This window comes from Pongo pygmaeus, chromosome 22, assembly GCF_028885625.2.
Source record: "Pongo pygmaeus isolate AG05252 chromosome 22, NHGRI_mPonPyg2-v2.0_pri, whole genome shotgun sequence".
In the NCBI taxonomy this organism is placed as follows: domain Eukaryota; kingdom Metazoa; phylum Chordata; class Mammalia; order Primates; family Hominidae; genus Pongo; species Pongo pygmaeus.
The window spans coordinates 48,012,190-48,036,955 of record NC_072395.2 but is presented as its reverse complement, the minus strand read 5'-3'; positions in this window follow the sequence as shown (position 1 = coordinate 48,036,955).

Genomic DNA, 24,766 nt, shown 5'->3' with positions numbered 1-24,766 from the left:
CATTGGCATTTGGGGCTAGATAATTGTTTGTCGTTGTAGATGGTGGGCGAGTCCTATGTATTGTGGAATGTTTAGCAGCATCCCTGGCCTATACTCACTAGATGCTATTAGCAACCTCTCCCCACAAAAATGTCTCCAGACATTGCCAAGTATCTTGGGGGTGGATGTGAAATCACCCTACATTGAGATCCACTGCTACAGATTATGGCAAGGCCTTTAGGTCATGGCCTTGACCCTCAGCTTTAGTCTAAGCATGATGGGAAACCACAATAGAGTTTTAAGCAGGGGAGTGCTACAATATAACTTATATTTCAAAGGGAACCTGGCTGAGGGGCCAGATAGAGACTGTGGGGAGCAAGAATGACAGCAGGGACTGGCGACTGGCGAATGTTCATGAAAGAGATAAGAGCAGGACCAGAAGCTTGGCTTCTACAGAAGATGGAGCTTGGAAAGAGATTTGCCTCTTCATGCATGTCCCTGGATAGCTCACCATCGTACCAAATGATGGGAATAGGCTCTTGATAGGAATGGGCTTCAGAAGAAGACGGCTTCTTAGGTGGCTGAGAGCTTAGTGGTCAGGAAGCCAAGGCTATGGCTTGGCCCATAACTAACCAAATAGATTTGAACAAACTCTACCTTGGGTATATTACCTTTCTCTAGCCTTGACTATCTCACAGTCACAAGGAGCACCAACTGCAATATTGCAATAAACCAACCCAAAAACAAACTTTCATGTTGGAGGGTCTTTCTTCATCTTGCCACTCCATTGTGGGGAAAATGCAGGTGCCACCTTGGTCTGCAGGCCTCTGAAAGCAAGTGACTTGTCATCTCATCTATGTGCTCCTCTCAAGCAGTGCATAACCTCCTGTAAACCTCTTCTTGGAGGAACTGAATCACCCTTGACTTTGAATTTCTAGATCTTTTCACCTACATCTCATCTCAACATTTCCCACAACAGCACCCAGATGTTGTCCTCATGTGGACAATGTCACTTCACCTCCAGAATTCAAATTTCTTTTTTCTTTTTCTTTTTCTTTTCTTTTCTTTTTTTTTTTTTGAGACGGAGTTTCACTATTGTTTCCCAGGCTGGAGGGTAATGGTGCGATCTCGGCTCACAGCAACCTCCACCTCCCAGGTTCAAGCCATTCTCTTGCCTCAGCCTCCGGAGTAGCTGGGATTACAGGCACGCGCCACCAGGCCCAGCTAAGTTTGTAGTTTTAGTAGAGATGGGGTTTCTCCATGTTGGTCAGGCTGGTCTCGAACTCCGGACCTCAGGTGATCTGCCCGCCTCAGCCTCCCAAAGTGCTGGGATTACAGGCATGAGCCACCACGCCCAGCCCAGAATTCAAATTTCTAATCTTAGCTTCCACAACCACTTTGGAAGCTCTTATTGCAATTCTCCCACCCACCTTGCTGCTCTGAGTTTGCCTCCTAATCTCTTATAGCATTTCTTGATTCTCCGTAGGATTCTCTGCCACCTCTCCTTCTGTTTCCCTCACTGACTCATCTTTCTTGGCACCACTCTTACCCGTTAGTGCTCCCCCGGATTTTGTCCTCAAGGCTCTTCACATCACAAGTCTAGACGTTCTCCCAGGAAAGCTCCTTCATTCCCATAGCTTTAACTATCACTTCCATGTAGATGACTCATACCTTTATTTTCCCAGACTCAAGATCTCTCTTGATCTCCAGACCTTGATTCTCTGCCTCTAACTTGACCTTTCCCCCATTAGGGATGTCACCAAACCTCTCACCTAAGCTAGACATTCAAAAGGTATCTTTGATTCTTTTCTTTCTCTCTCTCTCTTTTTGTTTCCCCAAATTCAGATGAGTCCCAGGATATTGTGATTCCATTGTTTTCCTTAAATATGTGGTCTCCTGAGTCATCTTTCTAACACACATCTGATCATGTTATTCCCCTGCCTAGAAGTTATTAATGGCTTTCAGTTGTCAAATCCCAAGTCCAGTCTCCACAGCATCCTACCTTTCCAGCAACACCTAACTTCATCTTCTTACCCTGATAATTTTTGTTCTAGCTCCATAGACACTGGTTGTGTTCCCTAAAATACACTATGTCCCTACTCCTTTTATTGCCTCCTCTAATTGTAATTGCTCCACCACTAATCCCCTTCTTTTGTATCCAGTCCTTCTCCCTTGTCCCTTTTCTACTATGCGAAACCATACCCATTCTTACAGACCAGGTGTAAATGTACCTCCATCCACAAAGCCACCTTCCTTGTGCCAGACAGAGTCTCCTGCTCCATTTTTTGGGTTCCCAAGGCCTTCTACATGCCTGTGTCTCTTGCTTGATTAAGCTCCTTTACTGTTGTGGCCATGTTTCATCCATTCCTGAAGCCCTAAATTACCTGGTATTGCTCCTGACTTTCAGGGTGTGCTCTGAAAAATAGCAGTTGAACTAATGAACAATGTCTCCTGTGATCACTTCTGATGGAAAGCTCTTCCTTGTTCTACTATGCCTAAAATGCTGAGATTACAATCAAGCTCATGATTGGAATGCAGCAACAGAGATGTAACTATTTCAGTAGAACTAGATTCAATAGAACAATTGGGGGGAGTAGAAATAAGGTACATATTTTCATACCTCATGTCCAAAATATTGGGGACATGGCTGAGTGGAGAGAAAAGAAAAATAAAATAGTCTCGTTAGCACCACTTGTAGAAGACTATTCCCAATTGCCTAGCCAGTAAGAAAATACAAAAGATATTGCCTCATTCTAAATTAATCTGTAATGGTAATCAAAGATAAGATACATCCAGTATTTTACCAATAATTTGCTCTGTTTTTTGTTGTTGTTGTTTATTTTTTTGTTTGTTTGTTTGTTTTTTGAGATGGAGTCTTGCTCTGTTGTCCAGGCTGTCCGGGCTGGAGTGCAATGGTGAGATCTTGACTCACTGCAACCTCTGCCACTTGGGTTCAAGAGATTCTCCTGTCTCAGCCTCCTGAGTTGCTGGGATTACAGGCGCATGCCACCATGCCCAGCTAATGTTTGTATTTTTAGTAGACAGGGTTTCACCATATTGGGCAGGCTGGTCCAGAACTCCTGACCTCAGGTGATCTACCTGCCTTGGCCTCCCAAAGTACTAGGATTACAGGCATGAGTCACCACGCCCAGTGGATTTGTTCTGTTAAAGGCAATTATATTGAAATATAGCTGTCAAAGTAGTTTCTTAAAATTTGTGAATAGTAACAGTTATGTATCCTTATTGACTCATTCAATATCAAGACCTATTGCCGAGTCAAACCAACCAGGTGATTGACCTGGTGGCAGGTGGATTACATTGGACCACTTCCATCATGGAAGGAGTAGTGTTTTTTCTTACTGGAATAGATGCCATAGATACAGATTTGTCTTCCCAGCATGCAATGCTTCTGGCCAAAACTACCATCCGTGGACCTAAAGAATTGCCTTATCCACCATCATGGTATTCCATAAAAAACTGCTTCTGATCAAGGAACTCACTTCACAGCAAATGAAGTGCTGCAGTGGGCCCGTGCTCATGGAATTCACTGGTCTTATCTTGTTTCCCTCCATCTTGAAACAACTGGTTTGATAAAACAGTGGAATAGCATTTTGAAGACTCAGTTACGGTGTCAGCTAGGTGGCAATATGTTGTAGGGCTGGGGTAAGATTCTCCAGAAGGCTGTGTAGGCTCTGAATCAGCTTCCAATACATGGTCCTGTTTTTCTCATTGCCAGAATTGATGGGCCTGCAAATCAAAGGGAGAAAATAACACCACTCACTATTATCCTTAGTGACCCACTAGCAAAACCTTTGCTTTCTGCTCCGATGACCTTATGTCCTTTGGCCTAGAGGTCTTAGCTCATTTACTGTATTAGTCTGTTTTAACACTGCTAATAAAGACTGGGCAATTTACAAAAGAAAGAGGTTTAATGGACTCACAGTTCCACATGGCTGGGGAGGCCTCACAAACATGGCAGAAGGCAAGGAGGAGCAAGTAACATCTTACATGGATGGCAGCAGGCAAAGAGAGAGAGAGAGCCTGTGCAGGGAAACTCCCATTTTTAAAACCATCATATCTCCTGAGACTCATTCACTATCATAAGAACAGTGCAGGAAAGACCCACCCCTCATAATTTAATCACCTCCCACTGGGTTCCTCCCATGACGCATGGGAATTGTGTCCCCACCCAAATCTCATCTTGAGTTACAATTCAAGATAAGATTTGGGTGGGAACATAGCCAAACCATATCAGCTCCTGGGAAGGGAAGAATGCTTCTACCAGGAGACACACAATGATTTCATTGAACTGGAACTTAAGATTGCCATTCTCCCACTTTGTACTCCTCATAATGCTAAATGAACGGGCATAGAAGAAAGTTACTCTGCTGGTAGGGGTGATTGATCCTGATGAGTAAGGGGAAATGGGACCACTTGGAGGGAAGGAAGAGTATGTTTGGAACATAGGAGATCCCTTAGAGTGTCTTTAGTATTACCATGCCTTGTCATTAAGGTCAATGAGAAACTATAACCACCCACTTCAGGCAGGACTAGTAATGGCCCAGACCCTTCAGGAATGAAGGCTTGGATTATTCCACCAAGTAAAGAACCATGACTAGCTGATCTGATTGCTGAAGGCAAAGAGAATACATAATGAATAGTGGGAAAAGGGAGTTGTAAATAGCAGTTACAGTTACATGACCTGTTACAGAAATGAAGACTGTAATTGTCATGAATATTTCCTCCTTATTTTGTTCTGAATTTACTTGTGTGTATGTATGTGCACAGAGATATAGGGCAAATTTCTGTGTTTTCTTCCTTCTATTATTCCCTTCTCAAGAAATATATAATGTATTGGTTTTATATCACTGTTTTTGGGTACAGACTATCAAGGAGAAGAGTAAACATTACTCAAGGGCTTTATCTCCTCCTCTTGGGAAAGGGTTAGCACATTTTTTACTGTGAGCAGGAGAGCTGTATCACGTCAGGCAGAATTATAACCTTGCTACTCTCTTCATGTGGTGATTAATTGAATACATCTTAAGGAGATGCGTATGTGTTCCAAGTTAACAACAGGTGGACTTGTAATGGTTAATTTTATGTCAACTTCACTGGATCCCAGAATGCCCAGGTATTTAGTCAAACATTCTGGGTGTTTCTGTAAAGGTGTTTTTGGATAGGTTTAGTATTTAAACTGATGGACTGAGTAAAGTAGATTGCCCTCCCTGATGTGAATGGGGCCTCATCCAATCAGTTGAGGCCTGAAGAGAACAAAAGGCTGACCCTCCCCCAAGTAAGTGGAAATCCTTCCTGCCTGATTACCTTTGGGCTGGAAAGTCATTTCACCGTCAGCTCTTTTAAGTCTCCAGCTTGCCAACCATTCTGTTTCTCTGGAGAATTTTGGTTAATATAGTTATCAAAATGCTTCTTTAAAAAATTGTAAGTAATAACAGTTATGATTCTTTATTAACTCATTAAACTCATTGAATAACATGACCTATTTCCAAGCCCAAGGACTGTAATTTCAGGGTAGTGATGAGCATACACAATATTTTGGTACATTTGTAAGCACTATAATGTGATTTGAAGCTATCCATGATTTCAATCAACTGGTGAGAAAGTTACACCTTTTTTTTTTTTTTTTTCTTTTTGAGACAAGATCTCACTGTGTCACCCAGGCTAGATTGCAGTGGTGCGATCTTGGCTCACTGCAACTTCTGCCTCCCGGACTCAAGCAATTCTCCTGCCTCAGCTTCCCAAGTAGCTAGGACTACAGATGCGCACCTTGCTAATATTTGTATTTTTTTTGTAGAGACACATTTTTGCCGTGTTGCCCAGTCTGGTCCCATACTCCTAAGCTCAGGTGATCTGCCCACTTCCGCCTCCCAGACTGATAGGATTACAGACGTGAGCCACCATGCCTGGCTGAAAGTTACACATACTTCTAATACTACTGCCATTTCTTTTCTATATTTATGATAGAAGAAAATGCTATGTTTGAGTTAGGAGTTTGTAAAAATAAAGATGTATTTTGTCCCAGCCAAGTTCACAACAGCCCTAACCAAGGACCCCTCAAAGTGTCCAACAAAAGAACCCTTGAGATAAAGAAGAGCTACTGTCCCTCCGCTCCTTCCTGCATAGACTACACTTTGAGAAACTACCTTCAGAAAGACATCACTATTTTCCAGTGGGTTCTTGGATTCTCAGAAAGGCCAAACATCTAAATGATATAATGTGTGCAGTAGACAGGGAAACTGAAATGGACCTTGGTAAACAAAGGGAGTGAAGTCCCCTTTTTCATGATTGATTGGTATCTGGGACAAAATCTTTATCTGTTCCTTAAACTCATTTTCTCCCCTCTGGGCCCCTAGCATAGTGTTTCCATGTGACAGACACTGAATTTGCTGGATGCATGGCTACAGATGGATAGACTAGTGATCCCACAAAAACATCACTTGAAGTTGCAAAGAAAGCATCGGCCTCACATATGTTGATGATGTCTTTTTTTCTCGAATGTTTTCTTTCCTCTCTACTCATGCCATCCATGAGGCCCCAGAGCAGGTCTTTCCTTAAAGCAGCTGCTTCTGAACACTGCTGAGCTCCATCAGCCTGGAACCATGTGGCCTTACCTTCAGTTCCTTCAACACTAGAGGCAAAAGGGTAAGATGAATGAGCCTCAGCCACTTGGTGGGGGAAGAGAAGGTTACATCGCAGCAAGAGCTCTGCCCTCTTTGGTTAATGAGTCCTTTTCTAAATACACTCAGTGAAAGCACATCCCCCCCATCAGATAACAGAAAGTGTCTTCATTTCAAACAACAACTGTTTTTTTTTTTTTTTTTTTTTTTTTCTGAGACAGAGTCTCACTCTGTCACCCAGGCTGGAGTACAGTGGCGCGATCTCGGCTCACTGCAAGCTCCGCCTCCCGGGTTCACGCCATTCTCCTGCCTCAGCCTCCCGAGTAGCTGGGACTACAGGCGCCTGCCACCACGCCAGGCCAATTTTTTTTTTTTTTTTTGTATTTTTAGTAGAGACGGGGTTTCACCATGTTAGCCAGGATGGTCTCAATCTCCTGACCTTGTGATCCACCCGCCTTGGCCTCCCAAAGTGTTGGGATTACAGGCGTGAGCCACCGCGCCCAGCCAAACAACTTTTATATGAATTAACTTACATGTCAATCCTAATGCAAGCCCCAAGGAGAACTGGGAAATACAAAAAGAGGTGCAAATGCATTTCTGATCCTGCAACCCAAATATACATGCTACAGTTCTAATATTTCAGTGTATTTCCTTCAAGAATGTATAATATTTTGCATAGTTCTTTTTCTCCTCTGAGGATTTTTGTCAAGAATACATAGGAATTTGGAATTGTACCAGTTTGTGGTAATTCTGGCATATGCTCTCTTGTTTACTTTCCCCTCCACTTAATATAACTTTTTATTTTATATATGTGTGTGTGTCTATTTATATATATATATTGCTTTTACTTATAATACCCTTTTACTAGCCACATATTATTTCACTAAATGTGCCATCATTAATGATACATTCACACCGTTTAATCTTTTCACTGTCACAGATAAGCCTGCAATGAGCATCTCTGTTTATCTATTTCTTTTTCTATACTTATTTTGTTCTTGGGATGCCTTCAGAAATGTGCAAATGCTCCATCCAAGAATGAAATTTCTTAAGACTTTTAATATACGTGGCAACCAAGCTTCTCTCGATATGTTTTTTTTTTTAAGTTTTAATGTATTGGTGGCTTAATTATCTAATCTGAAGGAAATGCCTGAAGTCGGAAACAATCTATTTTCTTTCATGTCAGACAAGTCTAGATCTTTCTTTGTGCTACCACAGGAGAGGCAGGATCATAGAGTACAACATGGTGGTTAGAATATCACACTCAAAGTTAAACACATGGTTTCAAACTCCAGCTGTGCTCCAGACCTGCTGGGTAATCCTGGGACAGTTATTTAACCTGTCTGTGCCTATGTTTCCTCATTTTTAAAGTGAGGATAATACCAGTCTTTGCTGGGTATGAATACTCTGAGGATTAAATGAGTTACTTCATGTTAAGTAGTTAGCAGACAGTATTACTTCAATAAATTAATGGCTATTATTATTGTCAGTCCCTAAGAACGCAGTTTACAATCACTATGCTACTATTAATACTGATATATTTAGGGCATAATTTATTATTCTGTTATTAGCTTTCTACTTCTACCTGTTTCTATATTTCTTTTTTCTTCATCCTTGTATTCTTTTGCTTTTATGGAATATTTAAAATTTATTCTATTTTGATTATGAAATAGAATATGAGTGTGATGGTTAATACTCTTTCAGTATTTTTTTACAGCTTAACTAGAGATTGCAGCTGGCTTTCCTGACTTACTCAAATATGATATAAATCAGTACTATTTGCCTCATCTCAGTTAATGCAAAGACTTCTTTTCACTCCCTTCTAACTTATTGCTGTTGTTGTCATTTATTTTAATTGCATACATGTTTCTTTTTTTTTTTTTTTGAGACAGAGTCTTGCTCTGTCACCCGGGCTGGAGTGCAGTGGTACAATCTCAGTTCACTACAATCTCTGCCTCCCAGGTTCAAGCGATTTTCCTGCCTCAGCCTCCCAAGTAGCTGGGACTACAGGTGCATGCCACCATGCCCTGCTAATTTTTATATTTTTAGTAGAGATGGGGTTTTGCCATGTTGGCCAGTCTGGTCTCAAACTCCTGACCTCAAGTGATCTACCCGCCTCAACCTCCCAAAGTGCTGGGATTATAAGTGCGCACCACCGTGCCTGGAATATTTCATATTCTATTCAAGTGTTATTATTATAGATTGGTATAGTCAAGATGCATTTCAATTTACAGACATATTTGCCTTTTCTTGCTTTTTGCTCCTTCCTGGAATCATTTTCCTTCTTCCTGAAAAATATCTTTAATATCCCCTTTAGTTCAGGTTTACTAGTGACAAATTCCCTGGGTTTTTTGTTTGTTTTGGTGGGGTTCTTGGTCTGAAATTGTCTTTATTTTGTTTTCATGTCTTCATTCTTGAAGAATATTTTCACCCAATATAGAATTCTAGGTTGGAGGATAACTTTCAGCATTTCTTTTATTATCTTCTGGTTTTCATTATTTTTATTTTATTTTATCATTTCATTATTTTTTAATTTTCAAGGCAGCAACTGTGAATTTAATGTTCTTTCTCCAAAATTAGTGTTTCTTTTTTCCTCTAGTCTCTTTTAAGATTTTCTCATTGTCCTTGGTTTTCAGCCATTTTCTCTGATGTAGTTTTCTCTGAATTTATCTTTCTTCTTGAATCTCTAGCTTGATATTTTCTGCCAGTTTGGAAAATGGTCAGTTAAGGCCTCTACATATAACGTATCTACATCATTCTCATTCTGTTATTCTGTTAAAAGGAACCTCATGACATCTATGTTAGAACTTCTGTCTCTTACCCTTTCTTCTATATTTTTCATCCTTTTTTTTCTCTCTATGCCTCCTTCTGAATTTTTTTAAATCTATCTTTCAATTCACTGACTCCCTCTTACTCTTTGATATGCTTCAGTGCTTCCACTGTTTCTAATTTTAGCTATTGCACTTTTCAGCTGTAACATTTCCCTTTAGTTATCCTTACAGGTCCCAACTATTCATCAAAATTTCTTATCTTTTCTTGTAATCTCCTTAACCATTTAAGCATTGTTATTTTAAATCCTGTGCTTGGTAACTATTATCTGGAGCCCCTTTGGGTCTGTTTCTATTTTTCTTTTCTTATTCTTCTCTGTGCCTTGATATGTTTGATTGACTGTCTCATGTATATAAAAAAGTATAAACATGATTTAAGACTTTATCTTTAACCTAGGTAAAGAGGGAAGGTTTATTTTTCTTTATAGCAGGTGGCCAGAAGTATCAGCATTCTAGGATCAATTTCAAGGACTGAGATAATCATAAAACAGACTTCAGTTCTTGTAAGGCTATCTCACTTTTCATCCACCCTTACTCCCAGGATATAGTACTTGCCTGTCTTAATCTAAAGCATGGAAGGTTATCCAGAAGCTTCTTCTGGGTGGACCCTGGACTTCCATTTTTCTCCCACTCACTACATGAAGTTGGCAAAGGCCCTGACTACCTTTTCAAGTTCTCTTTAGAGAACTCTCCTCCCTCTTCCAGTATTGGCCTCTGCCTTAGGGTAAATTTCATCTCTCTGTTTCTGCTTTCTCTTGGATCTTGGCCTTTACTGCATTAAGAGCTTTCCAATGCCTTCAATTAGATGATGATGATAATGAAGATGACAATGATACGTGTGTGTATGTTTTGCCTAGATTTCAAGTTGTCTTAGCATAGAGTTGGTCCAAATCATCTGCATCATCCCATCTACTATTTCAGGAAGTAGAAGTCTGGAGTCTGTTTTTCAAAGGTATGTGTTTTTTAAAAATATCATTTTGAAAGGAGAGCCAGGGAAAAAAATTATGTTTAACATTTTCAAACTTACTTTACTACAAATTCTTTGTTTTTATGAGGCAGCCCATGGAACAAATGTTCCATGGCATCTCAACTTACAAAAGTCTTAGATTTCAAAAGGCTCTTCCTAAGAATTTTGCTTTTAAGTTCAGAGTGGTGTTAAACAAGGAGTCATTGTATTCACTTTTATGCAAAGTTAAGTTACAAGAGGAGAACTGTGTCTCATGGTTTTGCTGTGACTCATCCCACTCAATGTAACATTTGCCACTCTCTCACCACTTTCTCTTTTTCGAAAAAAAATTTCTACTTTTATTTTTATTGTAATCATACACACACGAAACATGGGATTGGTTAAGAAGAATCCTAAGGTCAGTTACATAATAACATTTTTAAAGTTTTATTTTGAAATAACTATAGATTCCCAGAAAGTTACAAAAATAATACACAGAGTCCAGTGTACCCTTCACCCAGCTTCCCCTAATGATAACATTTTCTATAACCACAGTACAATATCAAGACCAAGAAACTGATGTTGTTAGAACATCAATTGTTTGACTCTTAGCTGTACTGCAGATCTTGTTTAATTTTCACCATTTTTTACACGTATTAACTTGTATGTTTGTATGTGTACGTGTGTGTGTGTGAAATTCTATGCAACTTTATCTAGTGTATTGATTTGGGTAACTACCAGTGCAACTAAGATGCAGAACTGCTCTGTTACTACAGAGGTCACTCTGTGACCCCCTCAGGTCACCTTCTTATAGTCATATCCCAGCATCATCAACCCTGGCAACCACCAATTTGTTCTCCATCTCTATAATTTTGTTCTTTTAAGAATGTTATATAAATGGAATCAAACAGCACAAAATCTTTTGCCATTTACTTTTTTTTCACTAAGCATAATGCCCTTGAGGTCCATCAGGAATGACATTTTTACTCCTTTTTCATCTTTCCTAGCATCTTTGATCCCTGTAAGATGCCATTTTTTAAATTTCCTTCTTTTTACAGAATGAGAAAATAAGACACAGGGAAGATAAATTATCAAAAATCATGAACAGAAGAAATGAAAGATTTCTTGACACTCCAGTTCAGAGTTACTTACAACAGACTTTGCTTCCTCTAAGACCACTTCTTTCTTCCTGACCAGTTTGGAACAGATCAGCTAAAGGTCATGGTAGATAAACACATCCACAGAACAGTTAATCAAAAGTTGGTTCTATGAAAATCAAGTACTTGACTTTGCCTGAAGCAAAGTAGTGCATTATTTTACATTAGTCAGAACTATCGGGCTGGTAATTTGGAAATCAGACACATACTCTTGAAAGAATGTCTAAATCTGAATGGAATTTCTAAGCTCTTAGCTCAAGAGATGATTAATTAAACAGCAAGAAATGGATGCATTGACTGTGTTTACCAGTGATATGTCCTGGTTTTATTCTTTATCTGTTGTCATCTTTGGGGGTTTCCATTAAGGTCATCAAATTTTGAATAAGCCTGACAAGCATTCAACAGCTTTCAGCAGTGGCAAAGAATGTTTATGGAGGGGGCAAGAATGTTTTCAAGTCCAAGAGCAGACATTAACACTGAGGCCTGCATGAGTACTCTTGAAGAATCTTTTTATTTTATTTTATTTTATTTTATTTTTAAAGTGCTGGTTACAAAGACGGCTAACATATCTCTGTAGCCAAATTTTCATGAGTGGCCTCCTCCCAAGGCCATCCAGTTTGGACTGAGGGAGCCATTGACCCCAGTCTTTACCTGCTGCAGACTTTTCTTTCATGAAGCCCAGGAGAATATCCAAGGACTGGTGGGCCCTTACTACCTTTATCTAAGTGCTGATCACACTGTTCCAAAAGCACTTGGTATTGGTAGAATTTAGGGACAGGAAGGAAACAGACATAATTGCACAGTATCTTACATGATTGGGATCTCCTACCAAACATTTCACTGGAGTCATGCTGTTTTCGGAGAGTATGAAACTCTATTCTTGGCACAGCAAATGTAGCCATGCAATTGTAGCCTAAGAAACCACAACTTGGTTCTTAAAACATTAATATCTCAAGCACATTCTCTCCCAAACCACGTTAATATTCATCTTCAGAGATGTGCTGAATTTTATTGCTGGGGTCATGGTTCAATTAATTACCTCCCCTATAGATATGAGAGTTGATCTTGTATTTGGGAAATTAGTTGACACAATTTATTCACCTCCTTACATGTGTTATAACAGGTGAACTACTCTCTCTTTAGAGGGTTTGAAAGTTCATTTAGTCCTTTTCCTTCGATATTTTCATCATAACTGGATTTCTTTTGATTTCAGTTCATTGGATATTTACTTCGGAAAGTATTTCTTTCCATTTTAAACATGGTAAGCATTATAGTGGCTTAGAATAGATTTGAAAGCTAGAAAGTGTTTATCTAAAATGAGTCAGATTTTGAAGATTTTGCTGTTCTCCCATTAATGCTTAATGATGGCTTTTTCCATCAAATGAGGGAGACTGTGTAAAGTTTCCTAAGCAAGGAATGTCAGCTACTAGGAAGGAAGATCTTTTCTAATTCTCCCAATCTGCAGTTCACAGACCTGAGACAATTTAAGATGTGGAAAATTTAAGTTGCGGAAAAAAGGCTAAAAATGCCAGTTTTTGAAGATAATATGCCCTTGGCAGAAAGGCAACATCTTTTTCCTAGGAAAAGAGCTTAAATAAGTCTTGTAAAAAAAAAAAAAATCACTGGGTATGTTGGACATCAAATACCTCTTAAACAAATAACATTTGGGTGAGCTAACTGCAAAGGTACCAATTGTGTATTAAATTTTCCTCTAAATAAGAAATTCATGGACATAAAAAATAAGGGGGAAAATTCACAGCTTTTTCTCACACCATAGGGTGGAGGCCACCCACTTAGTTTGGGGATCCTGCTCTCTTCACATTCAAAGTAGATCAAAGCACTTAAAAACTAAACGTTGACAATCAAGGGATATTTTTATAACACAAGGAAAAAAATTATTTTGCAGTTTCCATCACACATGGGAAGGTGATTAATTGTATTGGAAGCAGGGAGGCTTATAATATTCAAAGAAATCATCTTAAGTGCATATCTTCTTCCTCATTTATACATACGAAGAGCTGTATGGCAATGCATAGGAAGGAAATGGCATAGGAAATGAACATTTTCAAGAACTTATTATTGAAGTTTATAATTTGTATACATTTATTGTCTTCTCAATGATTACAAAGTCGCTAAAGGTAAATGAACAGTTATCATTTGCACCGAATGACCATCCATGCCCTTCAGAAATACCATAAGATAAAATATAAAGTGCTGCTTTAAAAGACCATCAACGGATTCTACTTCGCAAAACCCCACCCAACTAACAATGCGATCATTTTATCAACTTTTCTCTTGGAATGTGTTTTCCAAAGATGAGGCTGTCCTGACTTGTAGGAACAATAAACAATCTTGGGAGATTAAAATAAATGACTGCAGGCTTCTTTTAATTTTCAGCAAACCCTTTGTGAGAATAAAAGAATCACTATCCTTAAGTAATTGTAGAATTACATCATTGATCAACTATGTCCCCAGCGGATAAGAACTCAAGGTGAGACATAGCATGTGAAAAGAATTGCTTCTTTGGTAAAACTCCTCAGTAATGAAAAGTTCCAGACAAAGGACCTTCTCTCTCCATCCCCTGCACCACCCCACCTCTCCCAACCCTAACGGGGGAAATGACCAGAAAGTTCGGTTGAGGGAGTGTGACATAGTTCTGCATATATTTGCTCTCTCTCTCTATGATTAATCATAAAAATATTATTTGTGGGTTGAAAGTGGCTTTGGAGAAAGTGTTTACAGGTATTACACACCTTGAATATTTGGGGAAAAACTTACTTTATTCTTGAATATTTGGGGAAAAACTTACTTTATTAACAGAAAATTGATTCCAGTGGCATTTTTTCCTCAAGGTATGTTACAGTGGGTTTTAGTTTGTTTTGAAGACAACTCTGGGGTTGCATTTGTGGTAAGGTTTCTGAAGATCACTCCATAGTCACCATTACGATGGGAAAGGGAAAAGGATATTAAGATTGGGTTCTACTCAGTGGACAGTGATCCTCAAGGGAGTCTAAACAGATTTTCTCTGAATACTGGAAAATGTGAAACAACGAATCAATAGGGTTCTTTAAGATTTTCTCTGGGCAAAAAGTGTTTAAAATGGTGCTTCTGAAATAGTGTATTAACTGTGTTACTTTGGAGGATGATATGACTATTTTATGTTTGTAGGTCAAAATGTTTTTACCCTTCTGTTAACTAGCCTGGGAGGAAGAGAATGATGACGATGATGCTGACCATGAATAAAAGTGGGAAGTTAGTATATTCCGGATTCCTTCATAAGCATTTTTTGTGACTTTACTACTTTATATTTGTCAACAATTATCTCAGATAAATACAAGTATTATTCCCATGAAGAAACAGTTTTCAAAATCTTATAATGCCCATGGTCACAGAACAAGAAAGCGATACAGCCGAGCTAGAAGTCCCTCTGTGTCTCTGAGCCCTCACTCACTTTTTGGCGATCTTACACAGCGGTGACAATTTACAATTGTTATATGAAGGTTTTGTACAAATCCTTTCCATCTGAAAAGTGAATGACATTCAGATTCTGCCAGTTTTCCCTAACCAGATAGATGATTTTTCTTTACTTAATCAGTTGCTTTACAAAAAAAAAAAAAGGGGGGGGTGCTGGGGAGAAAGAAAAACAAGAAAATAATTTTTTAAAATGCACATAAACACACAAACTGTTAGAAAAGTGACCCTGACATCCTTTGTCTCCTGTTATCCAGTTAGTGGCAGAACCAAGTCCTTAACTGAGGTCAGGGTTTAATCAATTTTAATATTTTAAATATTCAGTTTGAAAGGGAGTGAAAGGTTGGTTCATTTTTATAATTTTTTGACACCATTATATTTTGACAAACTAGTTTGGTATAGTAAAGTTAGTTCAAAGCTTTCAATATATACATACGCACTCTATTCCCAAACCATTATCATTGTATAGCAATGTTTAAGGGAGAGACATTTGCATTCACACATAATTTTTTAGAGCATCCAGAGAAACTACACACAGTGCTTTTAATTGTCTGTATCTGGAATTGCAATTTGTGTTTTTATCTTTCTGGGTGAAAAGTGCCTTTTAGACAGGAAAGGTCTAGATTTGCACCTTAGCCATCCCGTAGTTGCGTTTCCAGCAGCCCAGCCTGGGCTCTAACTCTGCAGCAGTCTGGGCACCCTGCCAGCATGGAGGGACTCTAAGTGTGTGGAGGAAAATTTTGCAAACATTTTTTACTTTCCTAAGATTTATTTGGGGACATGAAATTAAATAAGGAAAATATACTGCTTAGTAGTATCACTAAATTGAAATATTCATGTGAAAACTTGGCAGCAATTGTAGCATGTGAATCAAACCACGGACTCACTCTCATCAGACTTTCTTATCAAAAACAACAAATGATGCTTTGAGATCCAGGTGTAATTTCCAGACACAGAAGGAAGCAAAGTGACTTTCAAAGGCAGAGCTGTTGACCATTTCAGCACTGTCTGCCTTTTCCTGACTTGGAGAACAGAGCACAAAGAAAGAAGTTAGGAAGGAAATTTCTAAAGTTGTAGCAGTAAAAAATGTATCCAGCATTGAGGTGAATTGTTCAGGGGCCTGGCCTGGATTCTGCTGGAGGGGTGGTGGCTAGGACCCTGCAGGGCAAAGCCTGTAGATTGTCTTGCTTTTTGCAGACACCTCCAATTTCTATAGCTGCTACAGGACAAGTGAAAAATTGGCAGTGACACCTGTTCTGCAAGAAGTCAGGACTTTGAATGTGTTAGGGGCATCAGAATTAGCCTTGCATTACAAACCTCCCAAAATGTGCAATTCTGACATTTCTAAGAAGAGTATGTTTTATTCCTAGTCACTTTTGGGGCCATGGTTTATATCATAGAACATATGGTAAATTTTTGCCTATTGTCATCTATAATCAAACCATGCAAATTTTAGGCTCAACACAAATCTAAGCCTTTGCCGGAAACCTTCCTCCAGAGAGCCCTCTAGACTGAGTAAAACCTTTGTCTGTCAGACACTTCCCTTTGTAAACTAATTCCATCATCATAAGACTCTCTGAAAGGCAGCTATCACTATTTACTCTTCAAAGCAATGCAAAAGTGATCAATAGAGAGACTTTCAAGGTTGGCGTTTTCAAACAAAATTTACTTGCTTGGAAAATGTGTTCATAATTTGTTGCATCCTTCTTAACTTTGGGTACAAATAAACCATTTTAGATTTAAATCTAATCTGCATTGAATCTATATATGAGGATTGTTGTAATTTCTGCAAAACAGGAGAGTAAATTTCTGTTCATTTATTTTTCATTTTTCACATAAGATATTGTGGCAGTTTGAGGAAAAAATTGTCCATGGTACCTTTTGTTCTTGCAAGAATCTCTAGGTTTCCACTCATATGCTGTAGTAAATATTTGTGGTCGACATTCTATGGAAACACTTTTTATAGTCCTTACCATGATCTTAGTACTGAAAATAGACCTCAGTTGACCCATAGGAGTGTTTTTAATAGAGATGACTTTATTGTTTTTTATATTATGAAAATTATGAATATACCTTCTAAAAATATTTTAAAAGAAATTTTAAAACGCCCAAATCCCAACACCCAATGGAAACATTGTTAATATGAGAGTGGGGGCCAATTTTCCAGCCACAGCCACTTCAAATTCATTATTTTAGGAAAGTGCTGTATTTCACAAACAGATGAAAAGCCTTGTCCAAAGTCACACTGCTAGTGATTCAGTGGCAAGATCAGGGCGATCAACCATCCCAGTTTTCTCAGGATTGTCTCAGGGTTACAATATTAGGTCCCACATCCTAGAAAACCCCCCAGTCCTGGGAAAACCCAGACAGTTAGTTGGTCACCATAGACAAAACCAGTAGAGGACCCCAAGCCTAGGTTTTTGTTGTCAATGTAAACCTAGCCACTCATACATGAAAAATGAACTTCTGTGATACATAGTTTGGTAACTTTCTCTAATCACTTCTATATATGGAATATATTTCCATGTCAACAAGTGTAAATCTGCAATACAATTTTTAATAGTTGCATGTTATTCCACCATGTAGATCTATAAAAATTTATTTCACTAAACATTTACTGATGGAGGATTGGATTATTTCCAAAGGTTTGATATGATAGATAATCCTATGATGAATAATTTTCTTATATATACATCTGAACACACTTTTCTCTTAAGACAATTTGTTTGAGATACAATTACCAAGTTAAACAGTATACACATATTTTGGGCCAGATGTGGTGGCTCACACCTGTAATCCCAGCACTTTGGGAGGCCAAGGTGAGTGGATCACCTGAGTTCAGGAGTTCGAGACCAGCCTAGCCAACTTGGCAAAACTCTGCCTCAAATAAAAATACAAAATAGCCGGGTGTGGTGGTGCAGGCCTGTAATCCCAGCTACTCTGGAGGCTGAGGCAGGAGAATCACTTGAACCTGGGAGGTGGAGGTTGCAGTGAGTGGAGATTGCACCATTGCACTCCAGCCTGGGTGACAGAGTGAGACTCCATCTCAAAAAAAGTAAAAATAAAAATAAAAAATATACACATATTTTAAGACTTTGGTATATATTGCCAAATGGCTCTCCAGAAACCTTATGCCAGCTTGCTTCTCACCAGTAGTTACCTTCCCTACCCAAATGGATTTTATCAATCTTTCAATAATTCATAAATTGATGAATGAATACCAATGTGTCAGTAATATTTAATTTATATTTAATTATTAAGAATAATAATTAAAGAATAATAAAAACCTAATTTTATGTTTTCATTGGCCATTTAAATTTTTTTGTGTGTCAATTTTCTATTCATTAGTTTTGATCAGTCTTGTATTGAATTAGTCATCTTCTTATTGGTTTCTAAAGGTTCTCATATAACCCTTTATAATTTATGTTGCAAGCATTTTTCCAAGTTTATGTTTCTTTCAACTACCTTTGTGCTATCGGTAGTGGTGATGGGGGCCACACAGAAAATTTTGATTTCTAAATGCTTCATTTAATTCCCAATTTAATTTTTTTAATAAATATTTTTTGACCTAATATAATTTAAATTTTTTCTGCATATTAAAAAGAAAACTCTTACACTTAGGCATTATGGGAGTCAACATAATATAGTGGACAGAGTTGGAGGTAGAGTCAGAAGGGGGGCGTCCAGCTCTGCATTGCCCCCCAAGTCAGCAGTGGCGCTGGCCATGGTTTCTCATGGGTGAGATTAGCTTCATCAAGCCCATTCATTTCATCAGCATCACAAGAGAGCTTGATCTAGGTCTGTGGTTTTCAGCCTTGGGTTCCCTTAGAATCCCCAGGACGATTTTAAAATCTCCAGTTACCCAGGACATACCTGCGACCATCTAAATCAAAATATCCAAAGTGGGATCCTGGCATCTCCATTTTTCAAAGCTCCCTGGTGATTCCAATGTGCAGCCCAGCTTGAGACCACTGATTTGGACTATATGCTTTCCAGACTTGATGATTTCATTAATTGTTCCTCAGGCCTCTGGCCTATAAATTTGGATAGACAGACTGGGTTGGGTTCCAAGAATCTGGGTCATGAGCAAGCATTCAACAATTCTGGTATTTAGGCATTTTAAGCCACACGGAGCCATCCAAGCGTCCTTCCAACTCCAGGATTCAGTTATTGTCTCCATTTTTCTGGATGGCCTTCTTGCAGAAATGTTATTCTGAAGCTGAAGTTATGAGTGAAGACTTGAATTATGTCCCAGGAATTGGCACGGTGACACTTACCCATTTTCCCTGACACCATCACAGATCCTTCAAACTGTATGAGACATTTGGAATTATCTATTCCAAATTCTTAATAAGAACCCAGAGGGACGCACCCAAAGTCACATAGCTATCGAATGGGCAAAGCCAGACCTAGGATCCAGGCACCTCAGCCCCTGATCCAACACTACTCTGTAGCCCCTGTTACCTTCTCATGCCTCAGTCTTTGCATCTGTGAAATGGGGGCAAGAGTCTCTTCTTACCTTCCTTTGAGGAGTCTTCTGAAAATGGATGACGCAATGTCTGCACGGCTTATGAGCAACTCAGATGAAAGGCACCATAATAAGTACAAAGTACTTATTTTTCGCATCATACTTTAAAGCTCTGTAAATGTTGAAAGGAACTTTTTATATAAACAAGCAGAAACAACAGTAAAAAAAAAAAGTGGCCCCTTTATCTCACTTTTTATATCCCCAGACTCCTTTTCCCCATTAATTTTGGTTGGCATTGCATGAACAGCATGTTCGCCTGGTTGGGAACAGGAGGAATCGGGGCTTGTGTGGATGACAAAACACTGTTCTAACTCACCTCCTCCTGCATTACTTTCCCATACCACTCTGTACTTTGCCTTCATAACACTAATTTCAGCTTGTGCTAAAATCCTTATCTTCACAAGTATTTGCTTAATGCCCATCTACCCTGCTAGACCATAAGCAGCATGAGGCCAGGCACAATACATTTCATATCCCCAGATCCTAAGACAGTATATTCCCCAGGTATTTTTTAATAAATGAAGGCATGATTCTGTGAATTATTGGTCCCAGTCAAAGTCCAAGGCTCATACCTGAGTGAGGCCATCAGGGATGAGCCTCCTGTGGCCAGGAGCGGTGGCTGACGCCTGTAATCCAAGCACTTTGGGAGGCTGAGGCAGGTGGATCACTTGAGGTCAGGAGTTCAAGACCAGCCTGGCCAACATGGTGAAACCCCGTCTCTACTAAAAATACAAAAATTAGATGGGTGTGGCAGCAGGCACCTGTAATCCTAGCTACTCAGGAGGCTGAGGCAGGAGAATTGCTTGAAGCTGGGAGGTGGAGGTTGCAGTGAGCCAAGATCGTGCCACTGCACTCCAGCCTGGGCGACAGAGTGAGATTCCGTAAAAAAAAAAAAAAAAAAAAAAAAATTGGTGTGTGTGATGCTGGCTTTGACTTAAGTCACTGGGGTGTATGGGAGGTAGGTGTGGGACTGGAGCAGTCAGCATTTTAGTTGACTTGACTAAATCATAAGTGTAGATAAGACAGTTCCCTTTGCAGCTGAGGGCGCATTATGGGATAATATGCATTATCTCATTCATTATCACCAAAACTCTGAGAAGCAGGTGTGCTTGGCCCCATTTTGCATAATCCCAGCCTCAGCAAGGTTGAGTAACTAGTACAAGATCACACAGCTAAAGTTTTAACCAGGTGGTTAGGTTTCTTTCTGCAACATCACACAATCTTCCTGTAATATGAACTTGGGTCTATTTCTCTATACCGTTCTCCTTGATCATAAATAAGTCAGCTGTATGAAAGACAAAATGGTCCAGTGTTTGCAGAAGGATACGGTCAAAATACTTAACAGCTCACAGGCCACAGCCTCACCAGTAGGGACAAATGCTGATTATAAAACCCCTAGTTCATTCCACTGAGATTCCAGATAACATACAGGACCTCCATGCACTTTGAATTTCAGATGAACAACAGATAATTATTTTAGTATAAGCAATATAAACAACATACTTATACCAAAAGAAAGTTTAATGCGTGGGGTTGGAAGGCCTGAGCTTCTGATCTGACATCAGACACGTCAGAACAGCACCACTGGGAACAGGTCACTCAACCTTGCTAAGTCTTGGGGGTTGATTTCTTGTGAAAATGTAAGAGCTTAACCGGGCAATGCTGACTTAGAATCAGTGCTTAAAAATGATTTGTTTTCTGCCTGGCGTGGTGGCTCATGCCTGTAATCCCAGCACTTTGGGAGGCCGAGGCAGGCAGATCAAGAGGTCAGGAGATCGAAACCATCCTGGCTAATATGGTGAAACCCCGTCTCTACTAAAAAATACAAAAAAATTAGCTGGGCATGGTGGCCGGCGCTGTAGTCCCAGCTACTCAGGAGACTGAGGCAGGAGAATGGTGTGAACCTGGGAGGCGGAGTTTGCAGTGAGCCGAGATCGCGCCACTGCACTCCAGCCTGGGTGACAGAGCAAGACTCCGTTTCAAAAAAAAAAAAAAAAAAGATTTGTTTTCTTTTTGAAGCCTGAACAGTTGTGGTTGGGGCAAGAATCTCACCTCTAGTCTAATCCATGTCCTGCATCCTATTGTGATTTCTGTGCAGGCTGTTATGACATAATTTTTATGATTAATGAATTTATATCCCTAGCAAATTCCCTACCCTTTTAGCTGAAGGGCAAAACAATGCAAGTTTGAAAAACAGTTAAGATAAAACAGCAGCATTACTAAAATATACATTTATGTTAAAACACATCAGCACTGATCCATCATCATAATATATTAATATACTATGTATAATATCATATTCATCATTTAATAGTGAATGCATATTAAAGCCATCCAAATGCCCAAAATGAGTTTTCCCTAGATTGTGGGCCTAATGGCTAATTTTTCTTTTCTTCACACATATCTACATTCTAACTTTTCTGTAGTAAGCATGTGTGGCTTTAATAATTTAAAAAAAGAGAGAAAGAAATTATTTTATACTTTAGTCACCAACTAAGAAGTTGACAGTCTACGAGGTCAGAAAGGCAGATGTGAAGGGCAATAAGGCTAGGCAACAAACCTTCTTCCAGAGGAGCAGATATATTTATGGAAAAATGCAGCAATTCAACTCAGAGTGAAAATGCATCGACCATCACTAGAGAGTGGAAATAGTCAACAAACCCATGTTTTGTCTACATGACATAAATAACTCTTGGGGATGGGTTGCTTTTTTTTTTTTTTTTTTTCCATTCCATTGGCCAATTTAGGCATACTGTGAACAGAGAATTTGATTAAGCTCTAATTTAGTGTAAGGTATAGCTTAAAATTTGTTGTTAATATCCTTGAACCCTCACCTGTCCATAGCACCCACAGGAGCAAAAAGCATCACCTTAATTACTGCCCACATCCTTTCCAACTGCACTCTGTGTTCATGGATCTGACCTAATGGGTGAAACACTGGGGTGTTTTCTCTATTAGAGCAATGTCACAAGGCAAGGGTGTGCTCTCTGCCCCTTGAGAACATTTGTTTGTAAAGGGGTTAGAGTTTTTAATATATATGCAAAGAATGATAATGAAATGTGTCTAGCCTGAACATAATCAAGCAAGATTCCATCTAGTTTCAACAATCCAGAGCGCCAGGATTGAAGACATTTTTACCGTAACTCGTATTTTCAGCCCTGTGAAGTTGCCGCCCACACAGGAAATGACTTGGAACAGGTGGTCCTCAGAGCTTGCTGGTCTTGTCTGGCTCCATGGGTAATGCTTGTGGGCTCCTGAGTCACTGAATAATTATGAGCCTGAACAAAAGGCTCTCAGATAAGCCCTCAGTCAAGACACAGGGAAAGGCAAGGTGCAGAAGATGACTGTCTGAGCGTGCTAACTGTTCAGAGCAAGTTGATGAATGAGGCTCTGGAGGAAACAATGCCTCCTTGGTTTTGCTCTTCTTGGCTCCCCTGGCACCTGGTGGCAGAAGGACGAGAAAGCACAGGTGAGGGGAGTGTTGTTGCACACCTTGGCTTTTAATGAACTTAAATGCATTAGAAAACACCCTACTTAGAAACAGTCCTCCCAGAGACACTGTGTGCCCAGTGCTGTGCTGGGCATGTAGAGGCTGTATCTCTTCTCATCCCTTCCCAGGCTGGGAGGTGGTGATGTAATTTTTCCCATTTCACAGAGGAAGGAACTGAGGCGCAGGAGCTCACATACCTAGCTTTATCTTTCATGAGGGGAAATGGATGGGGTTATGGGCTCAATTATGTCCTCTTATACACACACATACACACACACACACACACATATCTATGTATGTGTATAGAAGTCCTAACCCCCAGTTTCATGGAAAGTATCCTTATTTGGAAATAGGGCCATTGCAGGTGTAATGAGTTAAGATGAAGTCACATTGGAGTAGGGTGGGTCTCTAATCTAATGTGATAGTTGTCCTTATTTAAAAAAACAAAATGCCTTGTGCAGACACAGGGAGAGGGCCATGTGCAGACAGAGAATTAGAATAGTACATCTACAAGTCAAAGAATGCCCAGTACTGCTGCTGGCAACCACCAGAAGCTACGAGAGAGATGAGGAAGAAGCCTCTCTTACAGTTTTCAGAGGGAGCATGGGCCTCCGACACCTTGATTTCTGACTTCTAGCCTCCAGAACTATGAGACAATAAATTTCTGTTATTTTAAGTCACCCAATTTGTGGTACTTTGTTATGGCAGCTCCAGAAAACTAATAGAGATGAGAACTAACGTGTATTGGGGGCCTGGTATGTCAATGTTAATAGAGCCTAAAAAATAAATAAATAAATAAATAAATAAATAAACTTTATCAGCTATAAGTACGAAGGAAGTACTAATGTGAGTATGTGATTCAAATAAAAATAATGTGAGTGGATAATGTATGGCTGAGAGGGTATAAGAGTAAGTGGTTCTGTTAAAAAGCAGAGAAATGAGAAAGAAAGGGGTCCGCGTGCAAATTCTAGAATACGCCTCTTAATGGGGGTGAATTAGACCCTACTTTAGGGAAAGAAAATACAGGTGAACTCCTGCCACCTCTATCCGACTGCAATGTTAGAGCAACAGTGTCTACAAAACCACCTTCATTTCTGACACCAATTTCAAGTTCAGGGGGTTCTCAAAAACATACTCAGTGTCAGTAAGTCGCTAGAAGGAGCACCGGACTCACTAAAGCTATTCAATGGCGATGGCAGTTTATTACCAGGAAGAATGCAACTAACATCAGCTAAGGAAAGAAGCACATAGAGCGGAACCCAGAGAGTACCAAAGGCAGGGCTTCCATTGTCCTCTCCCTGTGGATAACAACAGCGTCACTTTTCTAGCATGCTGTGCAACAACACACCACGCAGGGAAACCCACCCGTGCCTTTGTGTCCAGGGGCTCCGCTGGGGTCTTATCACCACCTAGGCATGGCTGGCTGCCCATGTAACTGGGCTTAGTTCCCAGCCCCTCAGACCAAGCTGAGACCACATGACCTAAAGCCCCCATCTTCACTAAGGCATGTTGATGTGACCCAAGGCCCCACCCAAAATCACCTTGTTACTATCTGGCTGGTCCAAGGCCTGCAGGCAAACAAAGCCACTCCTATCAGACATGACATTCCAAAGGCACAGATCACTTCCCAGAAGCTGAGAGTAAAAGGCCAGGCCTTTCTCTGAGCATATTTAAATTCTTTACTTCACCTTAGGTTAGACACAGTCCTCTGTTTTTCCATCTGACCCAACCC